Source organism: Gorilla gorilla, chromosome 17 (genome assembly GCF_029281585.2).
Source record: "Gorilla gorilla gorilla isolate KB3781 chromosome 17, NHGRI_mGorGor1-v2.1_pri, whole genome shotgun sequence".
Taxonomy (NCBI): domain Eukaryota; kingdom Metazoa; phylum Chordata; class Mammalia; order Primates; family Hominidae; genus Gorilla; species Gorilla gorilla.
In genome coordinates, this window is record NC_073241.2 from 96,177,833 (window position 1) to 96,194,077 (window position 16,245).

Consider the following 16,245-nt stretch of genomic DNA (forward strand, 5'->3'; position numbering starts at 1 on the left):
GCAATTCCTATCATGATCCCAGTAAATTTGGTACAGATATAGAAAGAATTGTTTTAATATTTATGGAGAATAGCAAAGAAACTAGAATAGCTAAAACCATTTTGAAAAATAATAAAGTGAGAGAAATCAGTCTACCTAATTTTATATATATAGTTGCATTATTATATAGTTAGGTCACATTTTGGCATTAAACAAGATGTGAAAATTTTTGCAATCTACCCATCTGACGAAGGTGTAATATCCAGAATCTACATGGAACTTAAACAAATTTACAATAAAAAAAAATCCCATCAAAAGTGGGCAAAGGATATGAACAGACACATCTCAAAAGAAGACATTTATGCAGCCAACAAACATATGAAAAAAAGCTCATCATCATTGGTCATTACAGAAATGAAAATCAAAACCACAATGAGATACCATCTCATGCAGGTCAGAATGGCAATTATTAAAGAGTCAGGAAACAACAGATGCTGGCAAGGTTGTGGAGAAATAGAAACACTTTAACACTGTTGGTGGGAGCGTAAATTAGTTCAACCATTGTGGAAGACAGTGTGGCGATTCCTCAAGGATCTAGAAAAAGAAATACCATTTGACCCAGCAATCCCATTACTAGGTATGTATCTAAAAGATTATAAATTATTCTACTATAAAGACACACGCAAATGTATGTTTATCGCAGCACTATTTACAAAAACAAACACTTGGAACCAACCCAAATGCCCATCAGTGATAGACTGGATAAAGAAAATGTGGCACATATTCACCATGGAGTACTATGCAGCCATCAAAAAGAATGAGTTCATGTCCTCTGCAGTGACATGGATGAAGCTGGAAGCCATCATTCTCAGCAAACTCACACAGGAAAAGAAAATCAAACACCACATGTTCTCACTCGTAAGTAGGAGTTGAACAATGTGAACACATGGACACAAGGAGTGGAACATCACACACCAGAGCCTGTCAGGGGGTCGGGGGCAAGGGGAGGGAGAGCATTAGGACACATACCTAATGCACGTGGGGCTTAAAACCTGGATGATGGGTTGATAGGTGCAGCAAACCACTATGGCACATGTTTACCTATGTAAGAAACCCGCACGTTCTTCACATGTATTCCAGAACTTAAAGTAAAATAAAATTAAATTAAAATTTAAAAAGATTAAAACAAAGTTTAAGAAAATGTAGAAACACATCACTTGCATTTGGACTAGACAAATCATTTTGAGCCGTGATACTAAATTACCATTCATAATAAGAAAAATGAATAAACTGGACTTCATCAAAATTAAAAACTCTGTGTTTTGAAGATCTTATTAAGCAATTGAAAACACTACTTACTGAATAAAGACAATATTTTTAAACCTCACATGTGAATAAGGACTCTTATCTAGAAATATAAAGAACTATCAAAACTCAACATTATCAACCAACGAACACACAAACCAATGATAATATGCATGAAAGACATGAATAGACATTTCAATCAAGTGTGTATACAAATATTAAATAAGAACATCATTAGCCATTAGGGAAATTCAGAATTAAAACCACAATGAGATATTATAGCACGTATGTTGAAATGGTTCACTAAAAATAAAATGTGGCAACAACAAAGGCTGGGAAAGATATGGAGCCAGTGGGTTACTATCACATTGTTGGTGGAAATATAACAAGATCAGAAACTCTGGAAAAAAGTTTGGCACTTTCTTAAAAAACTAAGCATGCAAATACCAGACGATGCATCAACTGCACTCCTTAGAAAGGAAGCCTTATATTCACACAAACGCTTGTTCTCGGGATTAAGAAAAAAAAAAAAAGTATTTATACACACAGTAACCTCGATGATTGGTGACAGAATTATGCCGACTGAAAAAAGATTCAATTCCCAAGAGATTACATACTGAATAATTCCATTTCCTTACCACTTTTGAAATGATAAAATTATAGAAAAGTAGAATGTAGGAATTGTTACCAGGGATTAGGAAGAGCTGGGAATGGAAGGGAAGTATTTGTGTCCATTAAAATGCAACGTGACGCATCCTTGTTGTGATGGAAAGTATTCTGCATTTTGACTGGATTAATGTCAACTTCCTAGTGGTCATACTGTATTACAACTTTATAAGAGGCCACCCTTAGGGAAAATTAGGTACACAGGATCTCTGCATATTACTTTTTAAAACTCCATGTAAATACTGAGTTAAAAAATAAAACTAGGCATATGAGATGGGTAATTTTATGTGTCAAGTTAGCTGGGCGATGGATCCCAGATATTTGGCCAAACGTTAGTCTATATGTTGCTGTGAATATAATTTTAGATGAGATTAACATTGAAGTCAGCAGATTTTGAGCGAAGCAAATTGCCCTTCGTAATGTTCATGGGCCTCATCCAACTAATAGAAGGCTTTAAGAGACAAAAGATGGCTGGGCGCGGTGGCTCACGCCTGTAATCCCGGCACTTTGGGAGGCCAAGCCGGGTGGATCACCTGAGGTCAGGAGTTCGAGATCAGCTTGGCCAACATGGTGAAACCCCCATCTCTGCTAAAAATACAAAAAAAAAAAAATTAGGTGGGCGTGGTGGTGTGCACCTGTAGTCCCAGCTACTCAAAAGGCTGAGGCAGAACTGAATCTGGGAGGCGGAAGTTGCAGTGAGCCAAGATTGAGCCATTGCACTCCAGCCTGGACAACAAGAGTGAGACTCCGTCTCAAAAAAAAAAAAAAAAAAAAAAAAAAAAGACACCAATCAAAGGCCAACTATACTACAGGTAAAGTACTAACCTTTAATATTCATTACCTTGCTGAATATTTCAAACAGTATAATAAAATATGTAAATGCTTAGTAATTGTCTTCTCCCTTCACTCTGTACCTTCAGGAAGAGAGTGTTTCTCCTCACTGATTTGGGCTTGAAATGGCCAGCAGCTGACAGGAAGGAAATGGAGATATCAGTCGTCCCACTTAAAGGAACTGAATTCTGCCAATCACCTGAATGATCAAGGAACATATTATTCTCTAGAGAGACATGCATCTTACCATCATCTTGATTTAATCCAGTAAGATGAGTATAAGATTTTTAACCTACAGAACTGTAAGATGATAATTTTGTGTTGCTTTATACCATTAAGTTTGTTATGGCAGAGATATAAAACTAATATAAAAGAGGCAAGGGTGCAGGAACTTCCATTCTAGGGTAGTTAAATGTTGCTATACTGAAAAATAACTGAATATGAGGCATACCAATGAGTAAGAGGGACATTTGGTATGGTAATATTTTAATGATGGTAGTTGACTTACGCAAAAGTAAGCAATCATCTTTCTGCTTATAAACATGAAACTACAGTAAAAGGGGTTAATTATCTAGGTTATTTTTGCAGTACATGAACTTGGAGCTAGGTTGTTTTCCCTGATACCCACATCAACCACCAGGCCGTACTGCCTTCCACTCAGCCTAGCACACACTTTTCTTTTTGGAAGATTCATATGGTAACTTCAAGTAAGACATATTTTTGTGGGAATAGAAAAAAAATAGTAATATTTAAAACTGCTGAAGATATGAATTAGAGTGATTGCACTGGAATTTTTTAAAGCAAGGAAAGAAGTACATATTTTAGAGACTTTTTAAAGAAAAATGAACTGTGTAACATGTAAGATATGAATTAACTGCATTATTTTGCATGTGGATATCCAATTCTCCCAACTGTAATTGTTGAAAAGACTATCCTTTCTGAATTTAATATTTTTGGTATCTTCTTCTAAGATCAGTTGACTGTGTATTTGTGGAAATATTTCTAGGTTCTCTATTCTCTTCCTCTGGTCTATATATCTGAGTTTATACCAACACCATCCTGTTTTGAGTACTGTTTCTTTGTAATATATTTGAAAATCAGGAAGTATGATGCCTCCAGCTTTGTTCTTCTTTCTCAAAATTGATATGGTTATTTCTGGTCTTTTGTGGTTCCATAGGAGTTTTATAATTTTTTTCTATTTTTGAAAAAATAAATGTCATTATGTTTTTGATAGGGATTACATTGTATATATACATCACTTTGGGTAGTATGGACATTTTAATGATATCAATTCTTCCTATCCATGAATGCAAGATATATTTCCATTTGTTTGTGTCTTTTTTTTATTTTTACAGGCCATCAGGTAAGTGAAAACATCCCCAATGTCACTAATCATCAGGTATATGAAAATCAAAACCACAATAATCTATCATCTCAGACCTCTCAGAATGGCTATTATTAAAAAACTCAAAAAAGACAAGTGTAGGTGAAGATGTAAAGAAATTCAAAACTCTGGATACTGTTGGTGGGAATGTAAAATCTGTAGGATTTATGGAAAACAATTTGGAAATTCCTCAAAAATTAAAACTAAAACTTCCATATGATCCAGAAATCATACTTCTAAGTATTTGTCCAAAAGAATTAAAACCAGAATCTCAAATAGATATTAGCATTCCCTTGCTCATATCAATACTATCCAGAAAGCCAGGATTTGGAAACAACCTAAATGTCCATAGAGATTTGATGGTTAAAGAAACTGTGCTATATACATACAACACAATATTATTCAGCCTGTAAAAAGATATCCTGTACTATGCAGCAGCATGCATGAACCTTGAGGACATTATTCTTAGTGAGATGAGCCAGTTATAGAAAGATAAATACTGGATGACTCCACTAACATGTGGTATCGAATATAGGCAAGTTCACAGAATCAAAGAGTAAAATTGTGTTTGCCTGGATCTAGGGAAAGAGGGAAGTGGGGAATTGCTAATCAACAAACACAAAGTTTTAATTGAGAAAGGTAAGTTCTCAAGATATGCTATATTGTATCTATCAAAATACTGAATTCTATACTTAAAATTTCATTAAGAGAATAAATCTCACATTAAATATTCTTACCAAAATAAAATAAAATTAATAAAGTTAAAAGGGCAATGGATATATCTGAATATAATCCGGTATCAGAAGGATCCTTTAACCTCACAGAAATGAAGTAGATTTTTAAACAGGTGTTAATTTATGTTTATTTACATTTTTAAATCAGTAGTAATACTCATTAACTCTTCTGTTACAGACAGTCAAATAAAAATTATGAATCCTAAAAAATAAAAATAAAAACCAAACAACAAAATAAAAAGAAAGATAATAACAAGACTGTAATAACTGGGAAAGAATAAGTGAATGGGAAAGGACGACTAAAGGATGATTATGAGATATAAAACTCTAAGTGTAGGTGAAATAAAATAAATTACAATTCTAAATATATTGACTTTCAAGAGTGAAGGAACATACAGGTAAACAGGTTAAGCTTTTTCAAAACGTTGTTCTCAAAGTATGATCTGTCTACACACACAACAATGAGAACACATGGGCACAGGGAGGGAAATATCACACACCAGGGCCTGTCAGTAGGTGGGGGTCTAGGGGAGGGATAGCATTAGGAGAAACACCAAATGTAGGCGACAGGTTGATGGGTGCAGCAAACCACCATGCCATATGTATACCTATGTAACAAACCTGCACATTCTGCACATGTATCTCAGAACTTAAAGTGTAATAATAACTATAATAATAAAAAGATATGACTCTTCCTTTCTAAACTCATCTTACCCATTTTCATACCAATGTTATATTTAAAAACTGAGATATCTGTTTTTTATAATCTATTAAAATACTTATGATTCCACATCAACTGAAATGCTCTGTCCTCTGTTGTTTTCTTTCATTCCCTGCGTAAAAAAGCCACTTTTTCTCTTGAACATTGCAGTAACTTCTTATTATCCAGTAATAAGTAAGGACACTGCTTTCCTGGTAGTTATAATGCTGACTCTTAATAATCTATTCTTTCCAGATTTCTTTTTTTTTTTTTTTTGCTATACTTTTTTTTTTGTTGTTGTTATACTTTAAGTTCTAGGGTGCATGTGCACAAGGTGCAGGTTTGTTACATATGTATACATGTGCCATGTTGGTGTGCTGCACCCATTAACTCATCATTTGCATTAGGTATATCTCCTAATGCTATCCCTCCCCCCTCCCCCCACCTCACAACAGGCCCTGGTGTGTGATGTTCCCCTTCCTGTGTCCAAGCGTTCTCATTGTTCAATTACCACCTATGAGTGAGAACATGCGGTGCTTGTTTTTTTGTCCTTGCGATAGTTTGCTGAGAATGATGGTTTCCAGCTTCATCCACATCCCTACAAAGGACATGAACTCATCCTTTTTTATGGTTGCATTCTTTAATAAAGATCCAAATCTTATTTGTTTTTGTATATCTCATACCATAGCAGAGTTCTGTGTACATAGTAGCATCCCAATATTTGCCTAATATAACAAAACTGGAAATTACTAGTGTTATTTTTATAAATGAATATTTATTTGTTTCTTACAGGGGCTGCCCAACTGTATTAATAAGAGTGATTGGATATACTTTAAAATGTGAAAAATATATTTTGAAATAGTTTCAAAGTGGTTAGAGGTTAGAAAATGTTAATGAATAGTACCCTTTTTAATGAACAGATGGTATAAAACGATCACTGGAGCCACAGGGAACTAGTTTAACAAAGATGTTTTGAAAGGATGGCAGAGAGTCTCAAATAGTAATAGGTTTTTTTTTTTTTTTCCATTTTGCAAAGGCCTACTTTACGGTCTATTTTCTTAGGCTTTCCAAAATGCTACGTTTGAATGATGCTGCAATACAACACTGTGCAGATTATTAGTTTGACAGTTTCTAGAGATGAGTTGTTGGAGAAACTATATGAAATGGGATGTCCTCTAGGTTCAGAGCAGTGTTCCAGAACTGAATTTTAGGTTTAGTACACTTTTATATAAATGAGTTGAATAAATAAGTAATTTAAATGCAGATGCTACCATTTTCTATGCTAGTGGGGATTGGTGAGAAGTTACAATCTGTCTGGGAAAAGATCTTTGCTGCTTCTAGATAACTTTATTTCAGAAAAGGGGCTTTATAAAGACGGAAGAATGTAACAGCTGTGTTTCTTTTTGGTTAGAAAAATAAGAGCAAAGGGACATGTAATTCAAATATAAATGTTGACTCTCTTCAGAAGTTACAAATGAAAGTGATATTTAGGAAATTATTTATGTCTTTATACCGTGATGATTTATCAGATAAAGGTAGAAAATAGCTTAATGTTTGCATTAGTAAACAGAATTATATGATTTTTATATGTGTTTTACAAATAGATAAAAAACTGAGAAGCAGGACATTATGATTTATTAATTTGCTTTAATATATAAAGAGATGTACTTACCAATTTTTATATAAGAACTAATCTAAGTATGCAAAGAAACAAAAAAAGTCTCATTTTATACATTAGAGGTATCTTTCAAAATTTCCTTATTTTGATTTTTTTCATGTAAGAAATGGATAGAAAGGGAAGCAGTTTTGAAAAGTGAGATAATTCAAAGCTTTCAATATTTGAATGTAATTTTAACTTAAAAAAACAGAAATAATAAAATTAAATTCTTTAAGGAGCATAATTACTATTGCTTCTGATGTTACAAAAAACATAAAACAAAATATTAAAATTACATAAAAATCTGAAAATTACATAAAGTTGTTGAAGAAAATAATGCAAAAGTTTAATATTTATAATAAAATTGATCATTACTTTTTCACTGTGGTTTGTTATTACACACAGTATTACTTGTTTCTTACTCTTAAATTTTTACTTTTGTCTATATACACCATCAAAAACTTATGGAAGTTAAAAACTATTATTATTATTATTATTATTTTGATGCAGCATCTGCTTAGAGTAGCAGATGGTAGGTACAAAAATTTATAAAGTTAATGAATCAAATTATTCATTACTTAGCTAGAGAGGTAGTGGCAAACAAGCTTCTATCTTCAAATATTTCAATATAAGTGAGAAGACAGAGATATAATTACTTAATATTTTATTTTAATTTGAATTTACTTTGGGGATATTTGTAGGCTTTCAGCATACAAATGAGATTGTGTTACTAAATATTTATTATTTTTTGTCATGCAACTTGTAGCATATTAAGAATTTAAATTCTCTTTCAATCATATAATATATACTATTGTACTCCAAATGGATTAAACTCACCATAATTATCTTATCCTTAGTCCTGAAACACTTCTTTCCCTTAAAATGAAATCGTTATTCACCACTATTCTCTCTCAAAAAAAAAAAAAGGCAATTTATATCTTGGACAAAAGTATATCTGTGAAAAAGACATTTTAGCCTTTAACAGATGGACTTATTTCAAGTCATTGATTTTGAGATGTTAAAGAAAGCAGCAGAAAAGTCTTTCTGGTAATTTTTATTGAATAGACTCCTATTAAGGATGGAAGGCATGGCAATAAATAACAGTAACCTTTGTGTAGCACAGCTTTAGGCAGTATTAAGGCCAAAAACTTCTCATGGGATTGAAAACAATTCTGGTGCTAATTACCTTTTTTCTCTACATGAAATGTTAACTGTCTAAGAATTAATGGAACAAATCCTTTCAACTGAACTCATGTTTCAAGAGCTATGTCATCTTGAAATGTCTCAGTTGTACAATGGTAATCAGTGCATTTTCACTGTATTTGAAGGCTCTGTCTCTTCACTTTTTTCACTCTGAGAATTGTAAGGACTGCATGTTGAATTACATTTGTCTGTCCCTTGTTTTTGATAAAGGCCACTCATCCAAGGGCAAAATCTCACATTAAAATGTTACTAGAGATTTGACTGACACAGCCTTATCCTTCCACTCACTTATTGTGTCAGCAATCCTCAACCAAATGGACCTTGAGATGAAACACCAAGACAAGTGTGGAAAGTGGCACCTTGTCCCTGTCACAGACGCAGTGAGTAGACATCGCTGAGAAAGTCTGCAGTCATAGGTTATTCCCCTTTGTATACTAGTATCCAACCAGGTCTGACCAAGTAACAGTGATGTTGGGAATCAATTAGGTAATTTCTGTGTCCTTCAGTTTTAGTACTGGAGCTGCTATTTGCTACCATGATGAATGCTATCATTTGCCAAAAAGAAAAAAAAAATAGTTTAAAGTGTAATATTAAGTCTTGAGGTCCCTTTAAGCAATTTAAACTTCACTGAAGAAAGCGCATCGGACAGTTTTAGAGATAAAGGAACAATTCCACATTGTTACTAGGATTAGGGTAAGTACGGCAATCTCTAAATGAATCAGGTTATTTGAAACTAGTTTTCAAGCATTCAATCTGATTTCAAGAGAAAAGAGGCCTTACTTTTACATTTAGGAAGCACTGATACCAGTCAAACAGTAGGAAAATAAGCATTTTAGAAATAATCTACAAGAAGATTTATTGAAGGTCTTAAAAATTGCATTAGCAATATGAGCTGGAGAATGTAGCTACCATTCAACTTACAAGTTTCTTGCCTTCTAGGACAACAAAACTCCAGAGATTTGCAGGAACAGAAAACGAAATGTGTTACTGCATGTTTTGTTGATCTGGTTTACCAGCTTAGCTCACCTTAATGGTATTCACAAAAGACTAACATGGAAATCAAAATGCCAACTTACCAATTTATCATGAAAATTATACCCCCCCAAAAGTTGTTCATGGACACTATATGGAAACATCTACATGGAAGTTAATCATAAGATAGTGTTTGGGAAAATATACAATCGAAGTAAGAAGAATTAGTTGGATTCTCTTAATGGCATTGTCATCTCTTAAAATAGTTATCCATTAAAGACATATATGTTAGTCATCATACTAGAAATGTATGCTACATCTTAACCCCTCAGCAATGAGGTGTATACGTTTTTATCTAACTCATAGTTTCTTTAGCTGCACAGAGTATACTTTTTTCTTTGTCTTCATTGAGATATGTTAATATCATTAAATACAATTTTATTTAAAATAAAGGCAAAATATATCAGATTTCTAAGCTTTGCTCTTTATACTTTTGACTGAGAAAGTAAATCTCTCCTTATAAAAATAATATACTAATACTTTATATAATCATTTTCAAATTTATGTAATTGATTACCAACCATTTCTCAAAAAGTATATGAACAACTGCTAAAAATTACATGAAGTATTTTTTTTTAATTCCTAAACTTTCTTCACATCTACTGAAATTCTTATCCCTGAAAATAGCACCTGGAAATCTGTTATTGTTGAGCTCTCTAAACTATTGCTCTGTATTCTAATGTTTGAGAGCCACTGGAGTAGAGTATGTTTGTAGCCTAATATAGACGTGAAATACGTTTGGCCTTTCAAACAATCTCAAGTACAAAAGCATTCATCCTATATCTATTAGCCAACTCTTTAATGTTTACCACAGAAATTTTATTTTAAGTCTTACAAAGTTTACACTGCTGTTCACATAATTGTTATTAAACTTCCTTGTCACCAAAGGTAGCATAATGATGATATTAGCATAATGAAAGGATTAGAGAAAACTTTGCAGATTGTTCTGTGGGCTACTCAGGAGAAAGACTCTTTACATTTATTTTCAAGGCTACAGTGGAAGTCTTCCTGGCCCTAATTGACAAATGATACATCATCTCCATTGCCCCATCAGTCACATATCACTTGGGGTTGCTTATGTTTTTTCTTTTGCTATTTGGGATTTTTAAAATTTTTATATATAGAGTGACTAATTAATATAAAGCATATGAAAAGAAGCAAAATTAAAGAAATGGCTTGCCAGAGATCTTCAAATAATGTGTTACATGAGATTTAAAATCAACAAACATATATTTATTAAAAAATGATTTTTTTGCCCTTTAGTATAGCTATAAATCTAACCTTAAGTGCATTTTTCAATTTTTCTTCTCCCTTCTTCCATTTACCCCGATCTTGATATTTGGGTGGGTTTCTGTTACCTTTGGTAATTTTAGATTTTTCATGTTATTAATGCTAACCTAACTTTCTTCACCCCTATTAACATCCTTATCACTGGGATTATCAGCTGGAACTCTGTGTGTGTTTTTTTTTTTTCTCCCTAAACTATTACTCTGTATTCTAACTTTTGAGAAGCACAAGAGTGGCTCTTTCTAAATGTTGTATGTTTGTAAGTCTGAAAGTCCTGTACTCTTTGTGTCCAGGTTGAATTTCCCTTTTTTTCTGAAGACTTCCCAGATGTCTTTTCTATTTAACAGCACATACATTTATAGGCACTATACTGTTTTATGAAACTGCTATTTTCTGCATCATATAACAAGAATTTGTACAAATAACTTAGCTCCCTCTGTTGAGTCCTCTTACTCCTTTAATTTAAAAAAGTAGTTCATTCACTCTCTCTTCCCATGTAATTGTTAGTAGAACACCTGTACCTTTTACATAGATGATAATTCCTGGGAAGAGTAAAGAATGATACAATGAAAAAACAAACAATGTAGGGAATGCCTCTCTTCTAAATGGCATAATCCCCACCCACTTAGAATTAAATCATATGTTTATTTCTAAACATGTGCTCAAAAATTTGACTTTCAAATATTTCATTAAGTTTAGTATTTTAATGAGTATGCCCAGATGAACTTTAAGTTTCTTCACCCCTTCTGCCTGGAAGGAATTATCTTCCTCACATACTGTGGGTCTCCCAAACTTACAGGGTAGCTAAGATTTTATGAAGAAAGCAATATCCTAGTAAACATTTTACTCTTCTCTGTTTCCTAAGGGGACCTTTATAAAATTTAATATTAACTAGATATCAATGGATAAACATCAGAAAATGTAACTCCGACATGAGTATTAGTCTGTTTTCACACTGCTAATAAACACATATCCAAGACTGGGTAACTTATAAAGGAAAGAGATGTAATTGACTCACAGTTCCACATAGCTGAGGAAGCTTCACAACTGTGGAGAAAGGCGAACGAGGAACAAGGTCCCATCTTACATGGCGGCAGGTAAGACAGCTTGTGCAGGGGAACTCCCAATTATAAAACTATCAGCTCTTGTGAAACGTATTCACTACTGAGAGGTGACAGCATGCTGGCAGCCCTCACAGCCCTGGCTCGCTCTCGGCGCCTCCTCGGCCTTGGCGCCCACTCTGGTCGCGCTTGAGGGGCCCTTCAGCCCGCCGCTGCACTGTGGGAGCCCCTTTCTGGGCTGGCCAAGGCCGGAGCTGCTCCCTCAGCTTCCGGGGAGGTGTGGAGGGAGAGGCGCGGGCGGGAACCGGGGCTGCGTGCCGCGCTTGCGGGCCAGCGCGAGTTCCGGGTGGGCGTGGGCTCGGTGGGCCGGCACTCGGAGCGGCGGCGGGCCGGCCCGCAAGCCCCGGGCAGTGAGGGGCTTAGCACCTGGGCCAGCAGCTGCAGTGCTCGATTTCTTGCTGGGCCTTAGCTGCCTCCCCGCAGGGCAGGGCTCGGACCTGCAGCCCGCCATGCCTGAGCTTACTCTAGGGTCTAGGGATAAAGAAATCATCAAAATTCACACAAAGATCACCCTCTTGGAATTTAGAGTCCAGTTTGGGGGATGCAGTCAAAAGAGCTAATAAAGAAATACACGCATACATATGTATTAATCTTTTATAAATAACATGGAAAAAATACAGCTTAACATAGTACATTATAGGATCGGGAGAAATATGCATATGAAAATTTTGAAAAGCCTCATTAATAAAATACTGAGCAGAGATTGAAGGCCAAATGTGGGCCAAGTCATGTTGAATCTGAAGGAAGAGGTTCTGGACAGATGAGGCAGCAAATCAAAGGTACCAAAGGCAAAGTGGTATTATTTTGAAGAGGGGAAAAAAGTACAATGATGGTGGAACAGAGAAGTCCATGCCTTTTTACTTCAGTCTCTGGGACATGCCATGGCTGAGCACTTGCTGATCAGTTGGCTCATTGATCACCAATAATCTCTTCATGAGCTTCATATTCTCTATGACTTGAATTACTATGACCCTTGAACTCATTAAAGTTTGGCTCTGATCTTGGTGATCTTTTGGAAGCTAGGATTTTCCTGACTTGTAGGGATTCTAGCTTTTGCTATTTTTAAGAGCTGCGAAAAAATACCCTCTGCACAGAAGCTGTTCTTTATTATCTAGGCGTTCTTCAGCTCATTCAAATAAGTGAGTATTTAAATTCCCTATGTAGACGTCTAGGTGACAATATTGCTACAAATGCATAGCTACTGCTGGTTGAGATGTTCTCTGCTAGTCTCATAACCGGAATGTCTATGTTTTACGTAAATCCTGAGCCTTACTTGTCTGTTTGGCCCGAGGCCCTACGGTTCCCACTCCAACTTAACACCTCAGCTACAGACACAGGAAATCAGAATGCCACAGGCACCAATAAACATTTCATTTTTACTCATGTTCACATATTTGTGGTTAGAGCTAGACACAAACACGTGGATTTTTAAATCCAAGAGCTCATTACCATAGTTGACATCGCTAAAATATCTTGATTTTCATTGGTTACATCATTGTAATTTACCTAGGAAACTGGACCTGTCTTAACTGTGTGTAATCAGATTAGATGGACTCAGACAGAGGTAGGCTGAGTTCTGATTTACAGATTATTCATTTGTAGGTTAAAGTTATTTAAATCCCATGCTTTAGTTTTCCAACATATGAAACTGAGTTAATGTTATTTACTTCACAAGGTAGTTAAGAAGAATAAAAGTGATAGATGTAAGAATATTTGTTGTGGCTGTTAGTAATTGAATTTAAGCATTTAATCATATGTCCTCCTTTTCTTATTATAAATTAAGATTTAGTCATAACAAATGCCAAGAGTTCTGTTATGTGACTCCTTACCAATAAATGTATATAGAATTTAATTTTAGAAATAATTTTCTGCAGTTGTACCATATATTTATAATGAATGAAAATCAAGCCTTTTTATTATCTTACTTTGATAAAGAGAATGGAGTTTAAACACAATAAAACCTTATTTTCATTTATTTCCAGTTATTATTTTAATGCATTAGAAAAAATCACAATTACATATTAAATGTAGGAAAAATAATGATCCATTTAAAAATACTTTCTAAAATTGTCTTAATTTCAGAAAGAAAACAAGGAATCAAAATTAGGTTTGGATAATACATTAAGACTTTTAAAATTTCCTTGTGATTTAAGGTTGGTTCAACTGGATAGCATTATCTAAAAGTCTTCAAATATGATTGATAGAAACATTAAAGTCTTTCATCTTGAACTTCAAATAAAAATGGTAGAAATAAAAAAAAAAAAAGATATAGCATGAAGTCCTCCCTAGGGAACCAGAAATCCTCAACACTGTGAATTGTAACTTCCAAAATGATTTAATAAAATCTATGAAACAACACTCCTAATATTCGTGGAACTGCATATTATCAGTAAGGGATTCTCTATGCAGGGATATGATGTTCAGCCTTCTATGTCTTTAAACAGACATTCTAGTTTTGGACACACAATTCTAATAAAACATGGCCTCGAAAGGCAATTGTTTTTCCTCTCATTTAGAAGTCTATACTAATCAAGTCAGAAAAGGTAATAAGTAACTGAACACACAAGGATGTAGCCATTCCAGTCTTCTGAATTGATACATGTAGCAAATTAATAACTTAGGTTTTCCCAGATACTAGAAAATAAAGAATGCTGAATAGAACTCAAGTTCTTCATGAAATAATATTTCCTACCATGGCCAAAAAATATTTGAACGTCCATGTTACAGACTTATTCTCCCTTATTTCTATTTCCTGAATCCTATGCAAGCTCTGCTCTCTCCATCTCTTCTTAAGCTGTTCTCAAATTTTTTTTTTTTTTTTTGCAATTTTGAACTCATGTTATGAAAATCTTAATGGTTTTTTTTTCCTACTTTGGTAAAAGGGCGTTTCAAAACCCTACTGATTTTGATCCCTAAGATACTCTTCATTTTTTCATTCAATAAATTCAAGCAATATTAATTTCTGATATCACTTGAACATTGAAGATTTCTAAGTGTATGATATCAACTCAGATTTCTCTCCAGGTTTTCAAGTTTCAGAAATATATACTCAAATTATAATGTACAAACTTGACTGAATTTTCCTCAAATACCTTAAATACCTCATATTTGAAGTCTTATCACCTCTGTGAACATTGTTCTTTAGCTTGCTTGATGGTAATATGCATGCTTTAAATCCCTACTTTAAATATGTGACTAGGCCTTCTTCCTTTTAAATTGTGTTTCTCAAATTTCACCTGCTGTACCATTTCTACTTTTCTGTATTAGTTTATAACTTCATGATCGTTTATCTGAACTCTAGCAACATGCCAGAAATGTCTTTCCTCCTCATAACAGTGTTTCTGTCTCAAATTTATTCTCTGAAACTTTTATCCATGTTGATCCAAAACCTTTCGGTTAACTTCTCAGTGATGGCACCTGAAGGTGTTTGAAGGACACTTCATTATCTGTCCCCTTACTTTCCCAGTCTCCTACCAATCGCTCTCTAGTTCCAGCTTTGCTGTCCAAACCTTATTCATTTAGGCTTACTTTGTTTTTAGCATTCTTTTTTTTGTTCTTGTCTTCTTGTTTGTAAGTTATTACCTTCCACTATATCTCATGCCCCAATGTCTTCACCAGGGTTTGTCACTTAATTTTTGAATCTTTGGCCATAAATCACCTCTTCCAGGAAGCGTTTCCTTACTCTACCAAAACAAACAAACAAACAAAACACCTTTCCTCATATATCTAGGTATATAACTATTCCTGGTATTTAATACATTGTTATTTAATTATAAAAACTCACAGAATTGTCACTGTCATGGAATTACCTTTAGAATAACTTGTTTCAAATAACTTAAATGTTATTAGTCTCTGTATTCTTTTCTTGCAAATTGATATAGTAAGAATAACAAGTCAAAATGGATATTATTGTTGTGAGGATTAAATGAGCTAATATATGTAAAATTTATCAAAAGGTCTAGTTTAAGCAATCAATACTTCGAGATAAATACATGGGAAATGAATAGATTCTGAGTGAATCAGATTAAACAATCCTGATCCTCAGGCTAAATTCATGCCTAGTTTATTATTGGTCATTAAAAATCCCGAGTTTCTGTCCCCAGAGAGTTAATTCTGCTTATTCACTGGGCACAGTCTGAGTCCCAGAACAGTATTTCCAAGTTGTCTCCACAACCATTACTGGTTACACTCAATATAATGTACAAAAAATACCTTTCACTAGCTATTCCAATCAGGGAATAAACTGTTTAGAAGCAGTGGTTGGATTCCTTGATTTAATTATTTAGTGTTACTACGTTTTAGGTACTGTAAATGCATTTTATAAATAGTACCTCATTTAGATCTCA

The 16,245-nt window shown here is 34.1% G+C and overlaps 1 protein-coding gene across 1 annotated transcript in view; it reads right to left on the minus strand.

Annotated features, from left to right (window-relative positions):
- The window catches only part of CDH19 (cadherin 19), a 362,797-nt gene extending 350,631 nt beyond the window's left edge, over positions 1-12,166 (minus strand). Inside the window, exon 1 of the mRNA XM_055368050.2 lies at positions 11,797-12,166. The gene's annotated coding sequence lies outside the window, so the exon portion shown is untranslated. The remainder of the gene's footprint in view (positions 1-11,796) is intronic.
- Between the last annotated feature and the right edge of the window lie 4,079 nt (positions 12,167-16,245).